Consider the following 24,115-nt stretch of genomic DNA (forward strand, 5'->3'; position numbering starts at 1 on the left):
AAAAAACCCCTAAGAAGTCTTTTTGCAGATAGTTTTGTAGAGTAATCATCTCAACCTTCCTTGTGAAACAGGACCTAATTGCTAAAATTTCTTAATGTGGATCTCATCTCCAGTGCTAGAAGCAACAAGAGATCCAATCAGCATCGGCAACCTGTACTACGAGCACCTTGTTAGCCAAAGTGCTTCATGTGGGTCTATGTGATACCTTGTTGTCTTATTTCTTGCTCCCACTATTGCTATATGCAGTCACGACACTGAGAAATTTTAGGAGAGATTTAGTAACATAAATAAGGGCAAAGGAAAGCATATTTCCATGATCACAGACTATCTGCCAGCCATTCAGATGGGAGGGGAGGAGCTGATTCAAGCTGCTAAATTTAATTAAAGCATATGCTCTTGGGCTTTTCAGTTGAATATCCTTAAATCTCCCTCACTATGTTTCCTCTCCAGGTCATCACAAAGTTTAAATCACACTGAAAGGTTCTTGTTTCATTATCATGCAATATTTTTTTCTAAAACTTGTCTTTTGTCCCCTCTCCACTTCCTCCAGAGAAATCCTCTAGAAACCCTCAACAATAAGGTATTAAGACCATTTTCAAGAGGACAGCAACATTAAGATGTCTGGAGGATCAATCAGGAAAGAAGTTATCACCTAGTAAAGGTATTTAAAAATATAAGACAATACCATTCATTGTTATAACACGCAAAGGTAGTTGGATGATTAGAAGAAGGAAATGATGTGTAGTCTGTGGTCATGGCCCAAATGGTTATCAATGACACAGGCAAGGGAGGTCCTGTCTGTAGAGGCAAAATTTAGGCTCCTGGAAAAGAAACCAAAGAGAAGGACCTCTATGGTAATGTTCTCTGAAATGCTCCCTTATCTCTGGCAGGTCCAGGGAGAGTGGTGGAGAGGCAGAGCATGAATGTAAGATGGTTTCATGCTCATCTGACACATGTAAAGCATCGAAAGCCAGTACAGGAGAGATGGAGTTCATCTGAGGCATTGTCAGTTAAAATCAAGGAGACTGTGAGCGAGCTTTTAAAGTGAGGAGTGAGGGAAGCCAACTGGTGCACAAGAGCATATGGTTTGGGATGACATTTCTAAAGATGAAGACACAAATGTAGGTACCCCTCAATGTAGAATAGGTCACAGGAAGTAAATAATCAAACAGAAAATGGAAAACAAATAGACTGACATTTGAAAAGGTTGTCAAGACAGGAACTAAAGTGGCAGTACATGCGTTACTACACAAATGCTGGAAACCTCAGCAACAAAGCCAGTGGAACTGGCCTTTCTGAGCCTGACTGAAGAGATGAATATACATGTATCAAAAACTTGGTGGAAGGAAAACAATGAAAGGGACACTGTATGAGCAATGTGCTGGAAAGAGACAAAAAAACATGCCACGAAGAATCTCTATGAATGGAAACTCCAGGCCAAGAAGGAACAAAACAGCCTTGGGTCAATAGATCTCACTGCTCACCAGCACAGCAGCACTGATTGATGTTAACAGAAAAAGAAGAGGTAGGAAAGGCAGGAAATACAAGTGTATTGGGTGACTTCAGTTACCTCCATGGAGACTGAGCAAAGGTCACATCCGAGTCTGAACTGGCAGAAGATACGTAACCCCTGTGTTGATATAAAAATCTATGTCAAAATCTCATCACGAAGTCAATGTCCTGCAGCAGATTCCAAGATGTACCTTGCATCAACGTCACTATGTGAGCAACGGGGGCCGAGCAGTCCACCAAAGCTTTGCCCAAATTCAGCAGCGGAACCCTGTGAAAATAAGTTCTTAAAAAAAAGATAAAAGGAGAAGCTAGAGGAATTAAATCCTAACAGGTGTTGACAGTACTGAAGGGTGTCGAGTAGGAAACATGCCACTGGTGTACCACTGTTTTTCTCTTAGAAAAGCCTGGAGAGAAAAGTAAGCCAGCATGGTTGAACAGAAGGGTAAAGGCTGCTATTAGAAATAAGAAGGCATCCTTCAAAGAGCAAACAGAATTGGGAATTCTAGCAGATTAAAATAAAAATATAATGAGGCAGGCCAAAGGATACTGAGGAGCAACCAATGAAAGGAAAACACTAATATTAAATTTTTCTTTGAACACATCAGAAGTGAAAAGTGTGCCTGTAAGACCAATTGTTAGCAACTGTATACAAGAATCACTTGCAGACACAAAGGTCACTGCAGAGTACCCAAGCGAATTCTTTGCACTAGTGTTTAGAAGAAACAGGGGTGATAAACATCCCAGGTTCTCTTTGAGGGGAGGATTCAGCAAAAAGCCTGCCTGAAATTGAACTAAAGGTACAGATTAAAAAGACAGAATAAACATAGAAAAAAAGCAGGGCTAGATATATTTACCCAAGAGTTTTACAGAAAATAAAAAATTAAATATCTGAATTATTAACACCAATGTGCAATGTTTCCCTTAAAACTTCCCTGGTGTGTGAAGACTGGAGAGATTCCAAGAGAGATCCAGGGAACGACAAGCTTATAAAACTGACATCTGAACCAGAGAAATTAGCTGAAACTTTGATGAAGGGAGGTAAAAAGATTTCACTTCTGGTAAATTGCACCTTACAGATCTCTTCATTTTTTTAAATAGGTTAACAGGCTTATAAGTATCAATAACCCAGTAAATAAAATGTTCTTGGATTTCCAAAAAAGTTCTAACAAAAGGTGTTTAAAGGAAATAAGCAGCTGTGGGATAAGATTATCCTCTTATCTGGTCTTGACCAATGTAAATAATATTTCAAAGACAGGAAGCAGAGGGTAGGAGTAACAGTTCAGTTTCTTCTAGTGGAAGGACTAACATCTCCAAATGAAGCTAATGAGATTCAAAATAAAGGTGCATTCAAAGAAGGTAGTCCTTCATGCAGCAAATAGCAGACATAAAAAATATGAATGAACATTTTAACAGGCTTAAATCTGGATGGATAGCTGGAGGAAGGAATCAGCAAGGATCACAATATGGTCAGAAAAGCCCTGAGATAAGAATAGTTGGAGACTGGTAGAGTAGTCATAAACAACTTCTTACTTTTTTGGCATCCGCTTATGGGTACTGGTAGAAGGAGATGGGCTAAATGCACCTGAGGGGGTTGGCTTTTTCAATTCTTAAGTTACAACATGATGCTTTTGAATTTCTCATAGGCTTAATCATTACAGCCCTCCTCCCCAACATTGTCCAAATCACAGAATATATAGGGCTGGAAGAGGTTTCAGGAGATCATTTGGTTCATTCTCCCAAATCACCTGAATCATCATGTAAACAGCTTCCAGAGATGATTTGTGATTCAATATGGTTTTGAAAACTTCCAGCAGCAGAAACTCCAGGCCTTCCCTTGTAGTTTGCACAAGTGCTTTATACGCTTAATACTGGATAGGACTTTTTCCTATCTAAATTAAATCTTCTCCCAGCAATCCAAGCCAATGGCTTCTTGACCTATCCTCAGCGCGCATGGAGAATAGTTTTTTCCGGCTTCTTTTTGCAGGAAGGCTTCATATATCTGAGCGGTTACTCCCATTTCCCCAGATCTTCTATTTTCTAGATTCAACAAGCTCATCTCTTCCAATCTTTCTCTGTAGCTACATTGTCTAGATTTTGGATCTTTCTTGCTGTTTTCTGGACTTTCTCTTGCTGTCTTATAGTGTAGATGGAAACCTTGACAGAAGTTCAGCTGAGTCCTTATAAACACTGAAAAAAGTACATTTGCTTTTGTTAGTGAATCTCCAAAACCTAGTGTTCATCTCTGGTCATTTTTAAACCTTTCTTTCTGAAATGGAAGATTTTATTACATTTCTCAGCACAGCATTATTATTGTTATAATGATAATATTGTAACGATAATATTATAATGATTGTGCAGTAGCACTTGCACGCTGAAAGCAAGACTCTGTTGTGAGAGATGTAGCACAAATGTGTAGAAAACAATAATCTTTTGCTCCAAAATGTGTAATTCGGGATAAACCTATTAACCGGATGAGACCACAGGTGGAAAGGACAGTTCTTGACTAATCAGTGGTAGTCACTGCAGCTCTAATAACAGTAACCAAATAGAGATTTGGTTCTGCTAGTGGGAATTTAGCCTTAAAACTGGGCAATGAAACAAACATTTATGTTTGTAGAATTACACCAGAAATACGCATTTTAAACCCAGACCGTCGTCTTCTTTTCTAGGTACCTATGTACCTACTTGTATTTCAGGGTTCCTTACTTTGCCCGACGTGCTTACTTGTTTCACAAGTGCATCATAGAAAGGAGGTTTTCAGTTATGCTTTGGATCCTTCGATGCCTTTAGATGTCATAGGGAAGAACAAAGACTTTGACAGCAGAGATCTCCCTCAGTTCACTCTCTGCGATGCTCTCCCTGCATCCTTCGTACTTGTAACTCCTGTACCACGGCTCCTCTGCATCGGCCAATTTTCCCTTCTGATTATACAGGTGCAGCAGCAACTGCATTACTGAACCGAGCAAATTATCAGTGGTGTTTTGTCACTGAGTTAAGTGGAATGAGGGATTTCCTCCAACCTCCAAGTTTTCCTCCCTGCCAGCTTCGTTTAGCTTTGTTCTCCCTCCGTTGTGTTACGTCTGTTGCACTCAGCATGTGCTCCTTTAGCTCTGTCAACATTAGTTTCAATTGCCACTTGTCATCCCTGCTCCGAGCAGTGAGGAGCTCAATTTAATATCTCTAGCTTTCATAAACAAAGCTGATCACTAGGCTTACTGAGAGTATCGGACACACTTTATTGATGAGGTGATTGACTTATCACTGCCTTGGATACAAAGTTTTTTATATTGGCTTGGGGCTTTTCTTTTCCTAATTCAGACACGACAATACATTTCTGGAAAAAAAGGGTCAAATCTAGTGATGCTAAGATAAATCCAGGCGTAATGCCACTAAAATCCGCAGCTATTGCAGCTATAACCAGGTGTAATGGGTACAGGAATGCAGTGCAAAATATTGAAAATTGGCTCTTTACAGCTTGTGATTTCTCCTTGGGATGTACCGGACTTGCCATATAGTCGCCAGCTTGGGATATGATGAAAACATCTGTTTTACGTCAGAATTTGCTAGGTTCCGGAATTCAAATCTCTCTTGGACTTTAAATAGACTGAAATAAGGTTGCTCAGGGATTAGATGGCATTCTCCAGCCTCCTCTTATTGTTGCTATAATATCTTTTTTATTAAATTGCTCACAGGTAACAACATACAGATATGCTGCGATAAGCTCTCTGAGCTGTACTGTTTTCAGGGAATCTTAGGTCACCGTCATGGATCTCTGGAAATAGGAAATAAGAATCAGACTTGGTTTTGTGAAGCGTTCAGGCCAACTTCTATTTGTTCCTGTGCTCCTTGCAGTTGACTGGTTTGTATATATAGGCATTTGACTGGAAAACAGCCTTTTTATCAAAGAAAAAAACACTCTCCCAACTGTGCAATTGTCCAATTAATCCGGGATTGGAAAGCTAAGTACTGCTAAAAAAAATCTATATTTTGTCTAGCAGTCTTCAGAAAAGCTATAACCCCAGCCCAAGTACTGAAAATAGCAAGTAAAAATAGCAAAAAGAGGGGGGTAGGGGGTGGAGGAAATAATGTCTCATTGAGATCTGAAAAGCAATTGGAGCAAATGGAGAAAGAAACTTCTGAAAAGAAGTTTGGTGGTTTTTTGTTGTTGTTGTCGTTGTTGGTTTTGGTTTTTTTTGTTTTTTTTCCCCCAAAGTGGAGACTCCTCAAGCACAGAAGATGAAAAACTGCTCTAAAAAAATAGTTCCTAGACTATTTCAAAATCTGGAGAAATTTGTACATAATCCAGACAAGTGTTCAGGCTTTCTTCTTCATGCTGTTGCAATAATAAGTTGCTCTTTATTCTTACCTTCGTGCTGTATTAGAAAAGCTTTGCTGCCATGTGTACATGGCTGTTGGGAGTGACATAGCAACTGTGTGCTAATGGGATAAATTAAGCAGTCATTGAAGCTTTCTTGTGATATGTTATTTAATTACCTCACCTTTTCTGAACCTATCAACACTTCTAGTCAATCCAAAACAGAAGAGAAATTAATAGTAGTTTCGATTTTATAAGAAGTGATGAAAGACCTTTAAGATCATCAAGACCAACCGTTATGTTTGTTCTTTTTTTTTTTCTTAAACTGAAATTCAGTAGGAGACAGATTGTTCTTTTAATATTCTCTAAGATATTTGGCTATCATAGTTTATCATTTTCTATAAAATCCTTGATAACGTTTTCATAAGAGCATGACTTGCTTTGTATGTCAAAGAAACTCATTAGATGACATAAAGAAATGGCAGTGGCAATAGAGGCTGATGAAAAGCCAGGAGGTATTGTTATAGAGAAACCAAATCAACACAGCTTAGGAAAAAGTAACCGAGAGGACAAAGGGATAACCTTTCTATAAATACTTTAATAGCACAGCTCTTAAAAGGTTATGATTTAAGATGATTCACAAAACAAACCAGTGAGCCAAAAGGAAACTCCTTCCAAACACCAGAAGAAATCCCCTAAAGACACAGTCAACCTAACTGGATAATCATCTCGGCAGGAAAGAGGTGAAACCATCATTGCTGTGGTTATTTAAATTCAGGTAGAGATCCTCTGATGCATCCCATTTCATTTTTGTAGAGGAATTGGGGCAGTTTTCCAAAACAGAAACACGCTGACAACTTCACCCGTAAGGCACCTTCGCCAAACTCCTCCAGGGATGCAGGTCTGACCTCCATGAGTTTCACTAATCCCGGGATTAAGTCACTGCTTCCACCTTGGGAAATGCCACGCAGCAGCTGGCGAACGGGCAACCTCCTCCCAGTAAAAGATGACAAACATGAAGATTAACTGTTTAAATAAAGTTTTGGCCCTTAGGGCTTTTGGTCTCCATACAGTTGAATGTATATTTTTTTTAGATTTATATATGCTGTTGCTATGGGATGGAACAAAGCTGTTAATTGTTTGGGTTTTTTTTTTTCTCAATTCAGAGAAAGCATCAGCTTCGATGATGCAAGACGCCTTGTCTGCTTACGTAAAAGGCCTGATGTCCACACCATGCCAAGAACCAACCCTTGCTCCTTTTGAAAGCTGTAACAGATCAATAAGCAGCTGGTAATAACAAGGACCAGTCCTGATGCACACAATACGAAGGGCTGCAAAAGCCCAAATCCCTCAGAAGAAAAATGTCCCAAGAGAACACGCGGTATTATTGTATGAATAACGCACTTATTGATAAAGCAGTATTTCTTCAAACAGGAAATGCAAAAACTTTAAGATGTAGACTCTAAACCAAAGCAATCACGAGTTTTATCTCACTGTAATTTTGATGTTTGCTGTCCCTTAGAATACTTTGTCTGTGTCCTATATTGGCATGTTTATATATTTCTTTTCTGACTTACTTTCATGAGGCTCACAGTGAAAGGAAGTATGATTTGTACTGAAAATTACAGAAAATTTTGCACGGTGGTTTTGAACTGTAATTTATGTTTCTTGCAGGATTAACCCGCCCTGCCTTCCCCCCCAACGGCCCCCAAAAAACACCCAGCAAGACTCAGTGTGTTGCACATTTAACTGTAGTCAGAGGATTTTGCAGACGGCAAGCAGGACAGCTGTATTTTGTTATCAATGCATTTTTATGGCCCTTTTCCAAAGGGATTTTCTTTAGAGCCCACACAAATAAATGATTTACCAATGCAGCAAAAGATCGAGGAAACTGCTCTGATAGCAGTTTGGTGCTGTAAAACCCTGAAGTTTATGGAGGCTCAGGTGGCCCCTCAGCCCTTTTAAAACTTTTTTTGGCCTGGCTACTGGTGCAGAACTACATTTCTGAAAAGGCAGCTGGCTTGTCAACCCCTTGTTAAAATGAATTGTTGTTTAAAGGCCCTATCAAGAAAATCCTTGCTTTATATCTCCTTTTGCGAAGCCAACCACCAAGTAAAGCTGCTGTCACTTTGCAAAAAGCAAACCCCTCCCAGGTACAGCATGAGTTGGACCAAACACTCTGTGTGCCGGACTGCTCTATGAAAGCACTTTTTTGGTCAACCGCCAGTCTTGGTCTGTAATTCGTGGTGTTTTGAACAGCATTAGTAGCTTTAGTAGCAGCGAGTCGGTGATTTTTATTTATTTCTGTTCCTGTGTGCGGTGTGCTAAGGTCTGCAAAGGAAGGCACAAACCCGTTCTCAAAGAGTTTATGCTGCCCTAAGGATTAACAGAGAGTATCTATTAATGATTAAAGGAGAATCAGCTCATCTAGTGCGGGAGTCTGAAGGGCTTCTCAGCTGATGAAATCAAAGGCTAACCACATCACTTACAGTCCCACCACCATCAAAGGCTAACCACATCCCTCACAGCCCCACCCTGGGGCTCCTCACCACGTAGCTCCCTATGGACGCCCGAGGGGAGGTAGCCGAGCTGTTCAGATCACTGTTTTCAGTGATACATAGGAGGGGAGAACCAGGGCTGGTGGGGTATGGCTGGACAGAGGGGAGAAGGGAAGGTGCTAGGAGGCGGGCAGGGGTCGTACACTGCTACCTTACGGGCCAGAGGAGACTGGACAGGCGACTCCTCAGGAAGGGGAAGAGCAGCAGAGAGCCCATAGCGCGACAGGAGGCTGAAGGGGTGGCGGGCGGGCCTCAGGGAGGGGAAGGCCACCCTGGGGAGCGCGGCTGCAGGGGGAAGGTGGGACCCGACGAGCCTAAGGGCGTCTGGTGGGTCTTCAACAGGGGCGGGAAGGGAGGAGGAGGGTGGGGGGCAGACCGTGGGGCAGCGCGGAGCTGAGGGACACGGGGAAGGGAAACGGGAACGGGAACTGCTCCGGCGGGACCCGCCGCCAGCAGCGTCCTGAGGCGGGCGGCGCTGAGGGACGGTGGGCGGGACCTCGGGGATGTCCGTCACGCTCGGGTCGCCCCCTCCGGGGATTGGTCACCGGGGAAAGGGGGCGGAGCGTCGCCTCGCGGTGCATGCTGGGAGTTGCAGTCCGGGGCGGCGGCGACACCTGCGGGCTCGGGACTCCAGCGGGCTGGGCGGGGTGAGGGGAGGCGAACACGTGATCAGGGCGGGACCGCCGCGGTCACGTGATGTTTGGGTGCCGGCGGCACGGCGCAGCCTCGCGGCGACGGGCGCGCGGCGGCAGGTGAGGGGCGCGCGCGGCAGCGGCGGCGCGTGTTGGACCTTCCCCGCCCCTCCCCCCTCTTCCCCCCCCCCCCCCCCGGGCGTGACACGGGTGTGACACGGCATGGGGGGCGGGGGGTGACCCAGGGACCTTGGACGGGGGAAAGCTGGGAACAGGGCTGGCTCTGCACAGGGGGGGTGTGCGCGCGTGCAACGCGGGGGCGAGGCTGGTCTGGCACAGTGGTGTGTGTGTGCAACATGGGGACAGGGCCGGCCTTGCACAGGGGGGTGTGCGTGTGTGTGCAACATGGGCACGGGGCTGGCCTGGCATAGGGGTGTGTGTGCAACATGGGGACAGAGCCGGCCTTGCACAGGGGTGTGTGTGTGCAACGTGGGCACAGGGCCGGCCTTGCACAGAGGGGGTGTGTGCAACATGGGGATGGGGCTGGCCTTGCACAGGGGTGTGTGTGCAACGTGGGCACAGGCCTGGCCTTGCACAGAGGTGGTGTGTATGGAGCATGGGCACAGGGCTGGCCTGGCACAGGGGTGTGCATGCAGCCTAGGGACAGGCCTGGCCTTGCACAGAGGGGGTGTGTGCGTGCAACATGGGCACGGGGCTGGCCTTGCACAGGGGTGTGTGTGTGCAACACGGGCACAGGGCTGGTTTTGCACTGTGCGTGCAGCTTGGGGACAGGGCTGGCTGAGGGACGCATCTTGTGCACAGAGGTTTATGTTTGCAACTGGGGAGCGGGGCTGGCCTTGCACACGGGTGTGCACGTGCAAACGAGGGACGACGGCCGCTCTCGTGCAGGGTTTGCACGCGTGCGTTGGCACGGTGTAGGGCCTGTGGCTGGCCTCACCTGGGGTCGTGCGCGTGCGAGCAGTTTGGGGACAGGGCCCAGGGGCGTGAGCAAGGCGGCGCATGTGTGCCGAGGGTGCCGTGTTCTCCCACGGACCACGCTCGTGTCCCGCGTGACCGGGGGGCGGGTTGGAGCTCGCCGTGACGCCGTCCCGCGCTCGCTTGACGCAACGAAACGTTGATTGTCGACCTCCGGTGCAACGGCATCGTTGGGAACTGCTCCGTGCCCCGCGTCGGAGTTAAACAACGGGGGTTTGTGACCCAGTTTTAACCTCCCGTAGGGTATAACGGTACTTCTTTTCATCGTATTTATTTATTATTTTTTTTTCCCTTCCAGGCTAATTCAGGAAGCTTTAGCCGTAAATGAGTTAGTGAGCTGGACCCGCAAGCGCGAGGAGAGTATAAACGCATAAAGCACCGGCGCTTGGCTGGCTGCGGAAACTTTTTTGGTTGCTTTTTGTACTTCAGAGCGTTTGTGGTCCGAAGCTTTTCGTAAAAGCTCGCCTTAGCCGTGTGACGCGATTAACCCGCGGCGTCTGGCGCCGGAGTGGATTTTGCTGGGAGAATCTCGCCTTTCCGCCGAACCGCTTGGCGTCTTTGCGCGTGTCTCAAAAAAAAAAAAAAACCCCAGAGGGTTTGGAAACCTAAAAAAGGGAGCTTTTGTTCTTCTGTTGCCGCCGCGCTGCAAAACCTCTGCTCGGTTGCGTTCGAAGCGTTCCGTGACGTTTGCGGCTGGAGGTGCGTCCTCGCGTCTGGGAGCGCCGCGTAAACGAGCGGGCGTCCGTTTGCAAACCCCGCGCGGGGCGGTGGCCTGGAGTTTTGCTCTTTGCACTTTGTCCTGCTAAATTCTAAGTTTTTACTAGCCCTGTGGCGCGTGGACTGGGAAAGTCGGACTAAACTACGAGTTGGTTTTGTTATTTATTCCCCCCCCCCTTTTTCTTCCTTCACGCGGTAGCAATACGGTTTCGCGTTTTATCCAGCGTTTACCCCTTTTCCAGGCTGGTATTTCCCTTTGCATATGCAGTGCCCCATCCTGCCCGATCTCTGTATCGCCTCGGTCCGGGAGTCGATGCGGACGGTTCAGGTCTTTTACGTCGCTGATGACTCGGGCCAGGTGCTGTCTGACCCCCTCGATGCCTTCCTGATGTCATCTTCTCCAGCTATGACGTCCCTTTCCATCTCACCTCACCTCCAGGGTTTTTTCTGGGGTGCTGACGCTGCGCTGATTCCCTCTCTCCAGCCATCCGCCGAGCGCCAAATAACCCCCGCCACTTTCGCCGAAGCCTCCCACCTTGCTGGTTTGCTCGCGTACGTTAAATACGCAATTAAAACCGAGCCGCAGCTGCTGCCGATGGAGCTCTGATGGACATTGGAGAGGCTGAGCGGCACAACCACGCGTCCTGCTGCGATCCTGGCTCCTCGGTTAGATCTCCGTCTCCGTCGCCTCCTCCCGTCGCGTCTAAAACGAGACCGGGGGCTTTGGGATACGACGTCCCCTTCCTAGAGGGGTATTGGCGATTGCTTGGTTCAGAGGGATTTTTGCAGTATAAAGTTGGGCTGCCGTGATTTTCCTGGCATCCAGGGTCACCTCGTGTGCGATGACTGCAGGTTATTTAGTTGAGGTTGGCTGCAGCGACCGGTAGAACAGAGATTTTAAGGTTTGTTTTGTTTTGTTTTTTTTTCTCCCATCCTCTCTTGTGCAAGCAGCCTTATTCCTTTTCTCACAACTCGCTCGTTTTCTATTTTTTTTTTTAATTTATTTTGTTGTAAACCTCTCGACGTTTGCTCCTCACCGTGCGACTCTGGTGTGACTGGGTCTCCTTGCCAGCAAGATGCCTGTTCTGGGGCTGGAGATCCTCTGCTGAGGGTGGAGGAGAAATAATACTTACGTGTCTTGATAAATTTACACATCGATATTACAGCACTTAAAATCTAATTTAAAAAAAAAGGCAAAAAAAAGAAGTAGGCAAGCTGAAAATGAATGAGTCTGTGCTTCCCCTTGCTTATAAATATATATCAAATGGTATTTTGAATTACTGGTTCTTCTGGGAATTCAGGGATATTTAAATAGCGAGTGTGAAAGGGTAAATAATATCAAGATAAAAATAATACTTTCGATTCCCTGCCTGTGCAGTAAACACATTCTGCTAGATGAAAATGGAAAGAACGTATAAAAAAAAAAAATCTAATTTACTTTTCCCGTCTTTATTATCTTCCTTCCTACACTTGAGCTGGTTTGGGCAGCGGGGTGGGTAGGTGGCTCCTGCTTGGCTTTTTATGGACCTTCTGAGGGTTCCTGGGGCTGCAGGGGACCGTCTAAATCCATGACACCCGTGACCCGAGGGTTTTGTGGGAGCTGGAGGAGCCTCTGCCCGTGTTTGATGTAGGGTTGGAGTCATTGCCATCAGCTGCTCGCGCCGGAAGGGACTCGTGCGTCCACATCTGATCCCCGTGAGACCTGACGGATGGATGGAGGACTGAGACCTTCCACCCAGGACGTGGTTGGTGGTGTCTTCCTGACCGTAGGAGCTGATGCGTTTGCCTACGGCATGATCCATTTGGTCTGTTTTGACGGTTGGACTTGATGATCCTAGAGGTCTTTTCCAACCTTAAAGGTTTTATGATTCTAAATGTCATCCACATACCTAAGTATGAGCTTAACTCATGCAAAATGAAGCGTGCTGGCACTTGCTGGGAAAATATTGCAAAACTTGTCCTCCAGCAGCATCGCCAACCCTTCAAATTGCATTATTTTTTGGTTGTTTTTTTTTTTAAATTTTATTTTGAGCGTACTTTTTGACACGTGCAAATAAAATCTGGCCACAAACTTGTGTTGGCGTTGCCAGCAGTGGCGTTAAGCGTTGCAGGGATGCAGGGAAGCTCGTGCCCAGTCGCTTGACGTTGAGTATAAAATTCATGCCATCGCCTTACTGCGAAGGAGCTGGAAGCGTGTGTCCTTTTACTGTCAGAAAGGTTATTTGTGGTTTTTAATAATACACTGTGTTTCCAAAGGAATATGGTCAAGATAAGAATCTTACTTTTCTTTTTTTTTTTCCCCCCTGCTTGCCTTGCAAACGATGCTATGTAAGATTAAAATAATGCAAAAGAGTTAAATTAATCTGATTTAACACTTGCAGGGAGGTTTCTATTTAAAACTCTTTTTCTTCATAGTGTCACTAGTCAGGAAATTCAGTAGGCAGGTGCCATCTCTTTGTTGCAGTGCATGGGCATGTCTCTGCTTTTCAGTGTTTCTGATGATGGAAAAAACAGCATTTAACTAAAAAAAAAGAAAAAGGGGCAGGATGTGTGGTTTGGTTTTTTTTTTTTTCCCCATGTCCGTTTTGCTTGCAGCGCCATTAGAAAGCAAAGATTGCATTGGGGATCAGTTGCTTTTTTAAATATATTCTGAAGATAAGTAAAAAAAAAAAAAAATGGTGTATCCAGGTGTTTTTTAATGCTTTTTTGCTGGGATGCAGAGCTGTGGAGAAAAGCTTTCCCAAGGGCAGTTTAGGTGCGTTGGCTACTCATCTGCTGGGATGCTGCAACCAAAATCTGCAAAACATTTTCCAGTTTCTCCTTGAATGAAGTCGCACTTGGCTGCAATACCTGTACTTAGTTTTTTTTTTTTAAATTTGCCTTTTTTTTTTTTTTTTTTGTTCGTTTGGTTTTTTTAAGTAAATGCTCATGTTGGGTCAGGCTGCGATTTCTTTGCTGTCTCTGTAATCTCTTCCCTAAATAAAAGCAGAAAATAACCGCAAAATGGTTTATGCTCTTCATTGCGTAGCGTTTGTTTTCTTCTTGTTCCGCTATCCGCTAAAGCCACACGTTGCAAAAACTTGTTTTTTTTTTTTTTGAGGTTATCGGGGACTTTATTGTCCTCCTTCCCCTGGTGCATACATTTATTATGATTGTAGTCTTTAATAACTTGGCCATGTATATTTCGCCCCCCCCCCCCCCCGGTAGGACTCCTCCATCATCTGGTCCTTATTACTGTAAAATAAAACATTTTCTTCCACCGTGAGGGACTTGGATCATGCTCCTTGCTGAAACTTGTTGCTTTTTTTTTCCAGTGTACAATGAATCTTCTTGCGATGCTTCTGCGTGGAGGAGGGATGTGCCTCCTTCATTTTTCTGCAGGGGGGAAAATTTGGAGGTGTTGTGACCCAAATTTTTGGATTAACCCACTTCTTTGCTGCGTGAGAAACCAGAAGCTCGAATATGGTATGAGGGGAACCCCCAAACTTGCTGTTTATGGCAGCTTTGTAAAAAAAAAAATCTCCTATGAGCAGATTGCTCGGGGGCTCTGTGGTGGAGGCATATACAGCCGTGAACACAGTTTTTCTTAATTTTTCTTTTTCTCCCTGAAATTCTCGTATTTATTTACCAGCATGTGATGTCTCATGACTGTGACCGCAGTCCTCATGCAATGGTGCTCGCTGTCCAGCTCGCGTGCTTCAATTTTGGGGCATCTTGGGAGAGAAAAATCCTCTTTTTCTCTCAATATTTCATCAGATTTGTGAGTTGTGCGACGGTGGGAAAGTCCAGTCTGTGCTGTGCAAAGGCAGAGTTTTTCGTGCAAAAAATTCCGCTTCGCATTAAAATTCCCCCTTTGAATTTAGTCTTTGGTTAGATAACCACTATTGGAATTTTTAATGTGAATGTTTTGTTTGGAAAAAACGTATCGGCAGCTAAAAAAAAAGAAAAGGGCTTTTTATCAGAGGGAGCAAAGCAGCGGTTGCAACTAACTGTAGATAATTGCAATTATGTTTGAGCTGAATTATTAGCAAATACTTTGCAGCATCCCGTGTCCCGGCCTGGAGATGTTCGTTATGCTCCAAGTTCTTCTTGTTTTGGAGAGGGGAGAAAAAAACGCCGCCGTGCATCTGTTTTGCGATGGGGAAGGTCGACCAGGCTGCAGGAACTGTGCTGACGCGCTGGGTAACACCTTGTTCGATATAACGCGTACATGACATATTTTCTTCGTTCGCTATTTATTGCGATTTCATCCGCCTGGAAACGGGAGCTACAGACAGCGATCCCTTGAGTTTGCATAATTTTGTCATTGACTTCTGTCGAAGCATCCCTTTTGCAACATGCAGGCTTGATTATTTTTTTGTTTTTTAAATTTTTTGAACGCAGATTATTTGCTTACAGTGCTGGTTGTTCCACATCCTGCCGGTGATTGAAAGTCCCTCTTTGTCCCTTCTGTTTGCCACGGAGTCTTTATTAATGAGAAAACAAACTTTTTTTTTTTTTTTGGCAATGATAACTGCTACAATGACTTGAAGTTAACTCCAATGAACTGCATTTTCTATTCCCAGCTAATTAAAAAAAAAATAAAAATAAATTAAAAATCCTGTTGCCGTGTGAGAGTAGGTGCTGAGCATTAAGGCGTAGAGCGATCTAGATAATTTTTTACCATCTTCCACGTAGCTGCATCCTGTTGGGAGCTGCGGATCTTGAGCTTTTCCTCCTTGTAAAGTGAAGCAAGAGCTAAACCTTAATGCAGCTTTCCACTTCTATTTTTCTTTCCTCCACAAAACAATTTGATTTATGATCCCTTGTGACACTATTAACTTTCTAGACTTATAACAACCTCCTAATTTCTAAAATACCTAATTTATACAACTTTAAACGTACTGCTAAACAGCTTGAGGTGCGATTTATCTTTCCCAAATGTTTTGATGTCTTCTGTCGTCTGCTTGATATATCCCCAGCCCCTTTCTTACCTGATGTGTTGGGTTTGCGTGGCAAGGTTTTGGTAGCGGGGGGGCTACAGGGGTGGCTGCTGTGAGAAGTTGCTAGAAGCTCCCCCTGTGTCTGATAGAGCCAATGCCAGCCGGCTCTAAGACGGGCCCACCCCTGGCCAAGGCCCAGCCAATCAGCGCCTCTGTGATAACATATTTAAGAAGGAAAAAAAAACAGTTGGAGGAGCTTTTGCAGCCAGAGAGAGGAGTGAGAAGATGTAAGAAACTCTGCAGACACCAAGGTCAGTGCAGATGGAGGGGCAGGAGGAGCTCCAGGCGCCGGAGCAGAGATCCCCCTGCAGCCCGTGGTGAAGGCCATGGTGAAGCAGGCTGTCCCCCTGCAGCCCATGGAGGAAGGATGAGGGGGTGTAGAGATTCCACCTGCAGCCCGTGGAGGACCCCACGCTGGAGCAGGTGGAGGCACCTGAAGGAGGCTGTGGCCCGTGGGAAGCCCATGCTGGAGCAAGTTCCTGGCCGGACCGGTAGACCCGTGAAGAGGGGAGCCCACGCCAGGGCAGGTTTTCTGGCAGGACTTGTGACCCCGTGGGGGACCCCACGCTGGAGCAGTTTGCTCCTGAAGGTCTGCACCCCATGGGAGAGACTCCATGCTGGAGCAGTTCGTGAAGGACTGTAGCCCGTGGGAGAGACTCCATGTTGGAGCAGGGGAACGTTGAGAGGAGTCCTCTCCCTGAGGATGAAGAAGTGGCAGAGACACTGTGTGCTGAACTGACCGCAACCCCCATTCCCTGTCCCCCTGTGCCCCTGAGGGGGGGAAGGTTGAAGCCGGGAGTGAAGTTGAGCCCGAGAAGATGGGGGGGGGTGGGGGGAGGTGTTTTAAGAGTTGATTTTATTTTCTCATTCCTCTACTCTGTTTTGCTTGGTAATAAATTAGATGAATCTCCTCTCTACATTCAGCCTGTTTTGCTCGTGATGATAATTAGTGAGCGATCTCTCCCTGTCCTTATCTCAACCCAAGCCTTGTGTTATACTTCTCCTCCCCATCCTGCTGAGGGAGGGGTGAGTGGCCGTGTGGGGCTCAGCTGCTGGCTGGGCCTAAACCACGGCACCTGAGTACCTGTTGGTGGTACCCCAGTGTCAGTCCCATCAAACATTCAGCCACAAGTAGTGACCAGGAGCAGATGCTCAGTGAAAAAGTATGAGAAATTAAACTTAGGAACATATATTTGTTATTAAATAACAATTAATTTCCACAGTGCATTGCATAAAGTCATATATTTATAATTCACATATATTTAATAATAGTGCATGTGGTTTTGTTTGGTTTATTCTCTGGTTTTGGGTTTGGTGTTTTTGCTTTTGTTTTAAAAAAAATTAAAATTTCAGTCTTTTCTCTGCCGAAGCTGCCATGGACAGAGCAGTGGGGTCGGTGCGGGCAGGATTAGGCCACGATGAACGAGCATAGCTGTGCTAAGGGACGCGTGCCCAGCCTGCTGATGCTCGCCATCATCTTACTACCATCTTGTACAGGTTGTCAAGCTATCCAGATTCGTAGCGATGGTGGAAAAATCAAGTTATTTTACTAGGACTACATTTACTAATGATAAATAAGGCAAAAAAAAAAAATTAGAAAGATGGTGCTTAAAGTTGTGTTGAGGCCAGCACGTGTTCAGTGTCTCAGTGTTAAGGACCTTCAGCTTCTATTAACTCCAAGTGCCCGAAGATGGAAGTAGGTGGCAAAATGTGGGTGTCAAAGCCCCAGAAATGCTGTCCTAAGCTTTTTGATGCCTCTATTTTAGAGAACAACTGCGTGCTTTCCAAAGCCCTCTTAGGTATTGATCGTGCACCGCGGGGAAGTTTCATAGGTATGGGTGGTTTTTTCTAAAAGCGTAATGGATTGCTCTCCTAGCCAAATGCCAAAACTGGTCCCTTGGAGATGCGTCTTACTGTAATTTTACAGTAAAACAGGATGCTGCGACCGACTCGCTTTTGGATTTGAAAAAGCAGATTGACAGTCTCGCTACAGATATTTTCCTGATTATCATTTTTAGAGCTTCGAGCAGATGGGTTTCTTCTCCTTTGCCCCAAACATAGGGTAATGGAAAAAGATTTCAATTCTGGTTTTTTTTGCTTGGTTGGGTTTTTTTTTCTCTTCATGGAAATACCTGCAGTTTAATTGTAAAGATTCTTTCCTTTGTGCGTGGAAACCAAGGTCTGCTTTTTTTTTTTTGCTTTTTTTGTTTTTCTTTGCACATTATTCAGATGTACCTTTGTTTCCTTTTGTATATAGAGGTGTCATATGGGCTCTCAGGTCTACAGGCTTGCTCTTCTCTCTTCGTCCAGTTCCTTTCCTAATGCATGGGGTTTGTCATCCTTTTTTTTAATTAATTAGAATTTATTATAATCCCATACTTGGAAACAGGGCTGAGTCTTGGTCCTGTTTGCGAGGCTTCAAGCACAGAATATAAAGAGTGGGCAGAAAACAGCCTGGAGGTCCTCCTGACCCTGACGTTCTGCCTCCCTGCACCTCCTGGCTTTGACCATCCCTCTTTCTTTGGCCCCTGGTAAAACCAGAAGGAGCTTTTGCATTTTCCTCGGTGGTTGCTTCATGGGCTTGAGATGCTGTTACCTTCTTCAGCCCCATTGGGGTGCCACGTCGCCTTGCAGGGAGGGTTCAGCTTTTGCTGCTTTTCTCTGCCGGCAGAAAGGAGAGGGAGATTCTAAAGCTTTGCTCTTTGCAAGCAAATTGCTTTTCAAAATTTGTGGCCCTTCTTGGGTTGGGATGATAATTACCTCCTTGGAAGCAGGTGGTGGCCTTCAGGATAAGGCCATTAGTGGTCTTCAGCAATCTTCTACACACAGGTGTGTAGCAGCCCCTTGGCTGCTTCCTTCTACAACAGCTTTGGTGAAGGAAGGCTTACGATCCTGATGTCCTTCTTGCTCCTCTCCCATTGCCCAGAGAGGCAGGAAGTCATTGCGGTCAGTTAAAGGCTGGGTAGACGTTATCTCGATGGATGTCATCTCAATGGACGTCATCTCAAAGCCTACCAGCTCCATGATAAAGCCCTCATAGTTGAATTAGGCGATGCTTTCTGGTGGTTCAACGTGCTCCATTTCCTGCCTTCCTGGACAGACCGAGGCTGGTTATTTTACCTGGCTGGCCACAGACCACTCGGCAAAGTTGCTTTCCGAAGCAGACGAGGGTGTCCTTGCGCTTGCTGATTTGGTAGCTGGGCTCCAATGCCGGCTCCCTGCATCGCATCTCATAAATAACTCTGGGGGGTTTTTTGTTTCATTTCCTGAACCTGTTTACACCTTGCCAAAAAATAATTACAACCTCTGAGACCGTGGTTTGCAGGGGGAGGGGGAGGAGGGAACAGAAAAACCTGCAATCTGTGCATTTTTTCATGCGCTTTCATCAACACGGTGCTGCCAGTGGGACCGGGATCTCCCTTCTGGGGCGTGAATCAGGCTGTGCTCGCGTTCGCCTGGGATCGCTCCTATTCTGTGCGTGAGGTTTCTTTCCCTTCCTCTGTTCAGCATCATTTTAAATTCATGTCCTGGGCGATGCCTTCCTCGCCTGCTTTATTACCTCTTAATGTGTTTTCCCAAGTACGTCTCGTGCTCGGATAAACCTCTCCTGCTTTCCTTGGCTGCAAAACTGGCTTTTTCTGCGGTCTTTCTCCTCCAGCTGCTGCGTGCATCCTTCCTCCATCCATGCAGAGGTGCTTTTCTGCTTCTTGGCACCTTTTTCGAGCGCTTAGGAGCATGTGCATCCTCCTCGAGAGACGGATGGATGCCTTTGCTCCCAGTTTTGCATCCGAGCCGGCGTTACCTGTGGTCATGTGTAGAGCCGGCGGGGAAGGCAAGAATATTTTTAGCGTGCACTTCTGTGCGCCGCTCAGGGGGCCGCCTACAGTTGAGTATTAAAATAATAGCGGGGACATTGGATAAGCTTTACAGCAAAATGTTGGTATGCAAATTACCATCTTAAGAGCAAACCTCAAAGCGATTTTTTTTTTCTTTTTTTTTTTTTTTTTTGGCAATGCACACAAGGCTCCGGAGCGGTGTGTTTTGAATAAAGATTACAGCAAGGGATTTCACCCAGAGGGCACGCTCGTCTCATTTATTCTGAAGCTTAGCAGAGCTGGTAATTCAGTGTTGGAAGCCAACAGGGTGAAACTTATACACCTTTAAAAAGGTATTAGATTAGCATTGGCAAAACAAAATGTAACGTCACCTCTGTAACTTGAATTTCCAGGGTTGCAGAAGCAATAAATCTGGTTGCATTTAATTTGCAAGTGATTCCTGGGCACCGTCCAGGGAAGAGGTGGCTCTGATGGCTGCAGAGCTGGTTTGGGAGGTTTGGAGGCATTATCTGGTAATAAATCAGCTCGTGTCAGCCGACTCGGTGCTGCTTTGACTTTTAAAGTTGGTGATAGGCAGCTTGACTGGTTGAAACCTTTCAAGAAGAAATGGCATAAAATATGAATCACGCTTTTTTTTTGGTTTTAGTTTCCTGCTTACTGAGTTCATGGTGGCACGGCTGGGAAAGAAACAGCAATAAATGAGGAGAACCAAAGCAGTGGTTTCTTGGTTCTTGCTCTGCAACTGTCCAAGCTGGTCCTGTGTCCATCAGTACAAGTCAGAGGTACCATTTCTCCTTTCCGCCCTCAAGCTCAGTTGCATTCAACAGCTACAGCTGGGCAGCTATGTGGTTTTTGAGGTAGGTAAAGCAGTAAGGACAAGGAGCACTGAGGGAGATCAAGAGGAGCTATTACATGCCACGGGACCACTGGCCAAAAGTTTCCCTATTTGATATTTGAGCACTGAAAGCAGATGGCAGTTTTAACTTCTTGGCAGTATCTTCTGCAATGGCATGTCTTCTTTTCTTACCCACTCTTGCCTAATATTCCTGTTTTATCATTGATCCTACTTTAAAACCTTATTTGACTTGTGGTGTCTCTTTGTCTCATTATTAAATGATGTATTTAAGATGTTCTTGATGACTTGAACACTAGCAAGAGTTCAGGTCCTTCCCTCCTCTCGCACATCCCCTGTAACTAGATTATAACCATAGTTATCAAGTGGTTACTATGTACTGGTGATGAGTTTAATTCAATAGATGTTTCCTGGACAGAGTTGACCAAATGTTTTTTTGCCTGTGGACCATTACCCGGACGTTGGGTAGGAAGGCTGGAAGACTGCATCTGCAATACTTTTATCCCTTGCATGTGGTTTCTCGGGGACTTAAATAACTTGTGCTGAGGTGTGCGTTGGACTTGTACACCTCATCAAATCATCATGGGCCATGGTTGGACTTGAGTGAAGCCAACATGCCCGACGGAACGGTGGGAGAACGTGTCCTGGAGCTTGGTTTTCCTCATTGTACGTTGCACTGACATTAGCTTTTTAGAAGTCTTGGTTGACTTCTTACGAGGTCACTTGAAATTTTCGGTTGAAATTGAAGAATCTGTGCCCGATTCTGCCAAGTTTTGGATAATGAATTTTTAGATACTGTTAGTGAGTAAGAGGTAACTTAGCGTGTGAGTGCTACTGTGCTTGTTCGGGGTATAACAGCTGAATGAATAAATTTCATACGGGTTTGGTTTAATTACTTGCAGATTGAGAGTTTTAAGAGAATTCGGTAGACTTGCCCCAATGAGGTGATCAGTCGGAAAATGGGTTTGAATCCTTCCATTTATTCCACTTCTTGAGGAGCAAGTGCTGTAGTTCTTCAAGAAACCTAATTTGTAGGTGTTTTCATTATTCTTATATTGCAAAGCCTGGACATTGTTGGGGGGAAAAAAGTTTGTATCACAATAAATATGTTGCTCTAGGATTGGAAACTGGCAGTAGCTGAGGCAACTTGCGAGTTTTGGGTTTTGTTCGGATGTAGCATGGATGAACCAGGCGGCTGAGACTTTGTGGGAATGCATTCTCCTGACTTTGGTACAAGTATGTGTTGATCAACTCCTAGTTCATTTGTGTCCTTTAATTATATGTTCAACATCATAAGACTTCTAAATATCGAATTTTGAGAGTGTTCTCTGCCAAAACTGCCTGGTTTAAGTGCAGATCCTGTTGGCAGGCGTCTCAGGAGCTGTTGACTTCCCTCTTTTGTAACCCTATCCTTTCTTGCCTAGTTTTTCCCTCCTTAGAAGTCAAATGGATTTGATAAAATAGTAGAGCTCTCTAAAACATTGAAAGAAAGTACATAGGAACTCAGAAGGTGGTGGTCTGTAAAGTGCTCTCATGAGCGTGTAGCCCTCTGAAGATCACCCTGTCATGCTAAGCATCTCAACGGTGCTGACCAAATACAAGAAAAACATCTCCCTAGCATGGTTCAGGCATGTCTTGAATCTTCTTTGTGCTGGCCCTTTGCTGCATCCTGCATCTCTGTGGCATTAAACACAAGCTGCCGGTTACGTCCTCCGGAGCCCTTCTTGTGCTGCCTTGAGTCTCATTGAGATGTTGACTCTTCCCTCCAAGTCCATGAATCTCTGTTCCTGACTTTGAAATGCTCCAAGTCTCTGTCGCTCCGTTCTTCTTCCTTCTTGATGACATCACTCATGGACATTTATAAGGATGTTCTTAATTTTCTCCACACTTCGTTTTTTTTGGTGGTATATCTTCAGTGAACCTCACAGCCGACTGTCATGGCAGTGTTTCTGTGTCTCCAGATTGTCTCTGCATTTCCTGATGTTTCCAATCCAATCTAGATTTGACTCTTTCTGCGTTCAATCTCCTATTTTAAAGTCTTTAACACAGCAACTGTCTCCTTACTCTGTGTTTATACATCATTTAATGTGATGCAGATGTGATTCCAAAGTGATGCCGTTGATGATACCTTTCACATAGTTTGTTATTGTAGTTAACAATCTTGGGAATGCTGTCTTTTATGTGTACGTGTACATAAATCTACACAAATGAATAAATATAAATCTATATATAGGCCAGGGACAGAAGTTGAGACACCGTAGCATGGTAGGATTCAAAAATCTCACAAGTAATAAAAAATACATATTTTTTTTTCTGTCCCTACCTTGGCTCCTTTGGTAGTTATGATATCAGCTGCTTTGTGTGGGGAATCTGAAATGGTGAACTCTGATCTCGCCGGGTAAGAAGCATTTTTGTAAAGCTGTGCATTTAGACTAATTCTGTCTTCCGTGCAATGTGCTGAGGATTTGTGATCCTCAGCAGGCATTTGACAGATCTTAACTAGTTATGCTGTGTCTTGTCAATCAAAATTAAACGCCTACCTCGCTCCTGCCTACTTTCTCTCTCTTCCAGCTTTTTTATTTAGGTTGGTCATTAAAATTGCTTATAACCATAGAAACGAGGAAAACCCGCCCCTTACATTCCAGATCTTTAGTGTGATATTCCTCTACTGACATCATGTGAGTTATATATACGATGACTTAGAAAAAAATAAAATAAAGTCAAAAAAACCTTGCAGGTAGGGAGAGTTGTCATTAATTCCTCCCTATAATGGGGTTGTTCCTATGGGTGCCAACCAAAGATCGTGTCCCTCTTGCATTCCTTTATGGTGTCCGGTATGAGGAGAGATTCTGCTGCGGAAAAAACCGCCTGACGAGATAGACTCGGAGAAGAAAACAGCTAGATACGTGGGATGGGAAGGGTGGGAGGATGAGATAAGGAGAAGAGGGGTCAGCAAGAAGTCGCATGCGTGATGTAGTGCGTGTTGATAACTTCGTTATTGGCTTTCATCCTCCTGGGGCTGCCTGCACCATTGGGGGCTCAGAGATGGGCATAATATTGATACTTCTGTAAAACTGGGCTACCAGGTTTCTGTGCTGAAGGACCTGAATCCCCACCTGGCAGGATGGGATGGCTTAGCTTGTCCTGAACAATTAAAACGTTTACTAATTTTTTTTTTTTTTTTTTTTTTTTTTTTGCTTGTAGAGGCAGTTTAAAAAAGCTTGACCCAGGCTACATGAAGGTGATAGAAACTCTTAGGAGCCATGAGCATCCTGAGATTTCCGTGCTGGACTCTCTGTGCTCGACAGATAATGCTGTTTTCATTTGGAGCTGGCTTATTCCATGTGAGATTGCTAGAGACAAGATTTCAGATTTTTTTTTTTTTCCCCACCATCCTAAGTTGCACTAAATCATGCGAATATCAGGGTGGGTTTTTTTTTTTTTTTATAAATGGAGGGAGTAATCGATCAGATGAAAATAGTTAACTGCAGCTGCCAGCATTGCTCTCTCTAACGTACTCAGTTTTGCTCTTTTTGTGAATTATGGGAACTCGGTAGCAGATGGAGAGTGGTCAGGGAGTGACTTTCCTGGGTACGTGATAGCAGGGCTGGAGGGATCCTCTGCTGCTTGCGCTTTGCTGGAACCTCTGAACGTGCTGAGATGTGGTGTGCGTTGGAGAAGGGGAAAGTGCAGTCCTGGCACTAGAGCAGCTTG

The 24,115-nt window shown here is 45.0% G+C and overlaps 1 protein-coding gene across 8 annotated transcripts in view; it reads left to right on the plus strand.

Annotated features, from left to right (window-relative positions):
- The first annotated feature begins 9,043 nt into the window (after positions 1 to 9,043).
- Positions 9,044 to 24,115, plus strand: part of TSNARE1 (t-SNARE domain containing 1) — a 498,360-nt gene continuing 483,288 nt past the window's right edge. For 4 of the 8 annotated variants that reach the window (XM_054816243.1, XM_054816239.1, XM_054816248.1 and 1 more), the window contains exon 1: positions 9,054 to 9,137. The gene's annotated coding sequence lies outside the window, so the exon portion shown is untranslated. Of the gene's footprint in view, positions 9,138 to 20,194; positions 20,331 to 24,115 lie in introns of all 8 variants that reach the window. The other 4 variants (XM_054816241.1, XM_054816249.1, XM_054816246.1 and 1 more) reach the window with 3 other exon arrangements.

The sequence above is a fragment of the Grus americana genome, chromosome 2 (genome assembly GCF_028858705.1).
Source record: "Grus americana isolate bGruAme1 chromosome 2, bGruAme1.mat, whole genome shotgun sequence".
NCBI classification, from domain to species: domain Eukaryota; kingdom Metazoa; phylum Chordata; class Aves; order Gruiformes; family Gruidae; genus Grus; species Grus americana.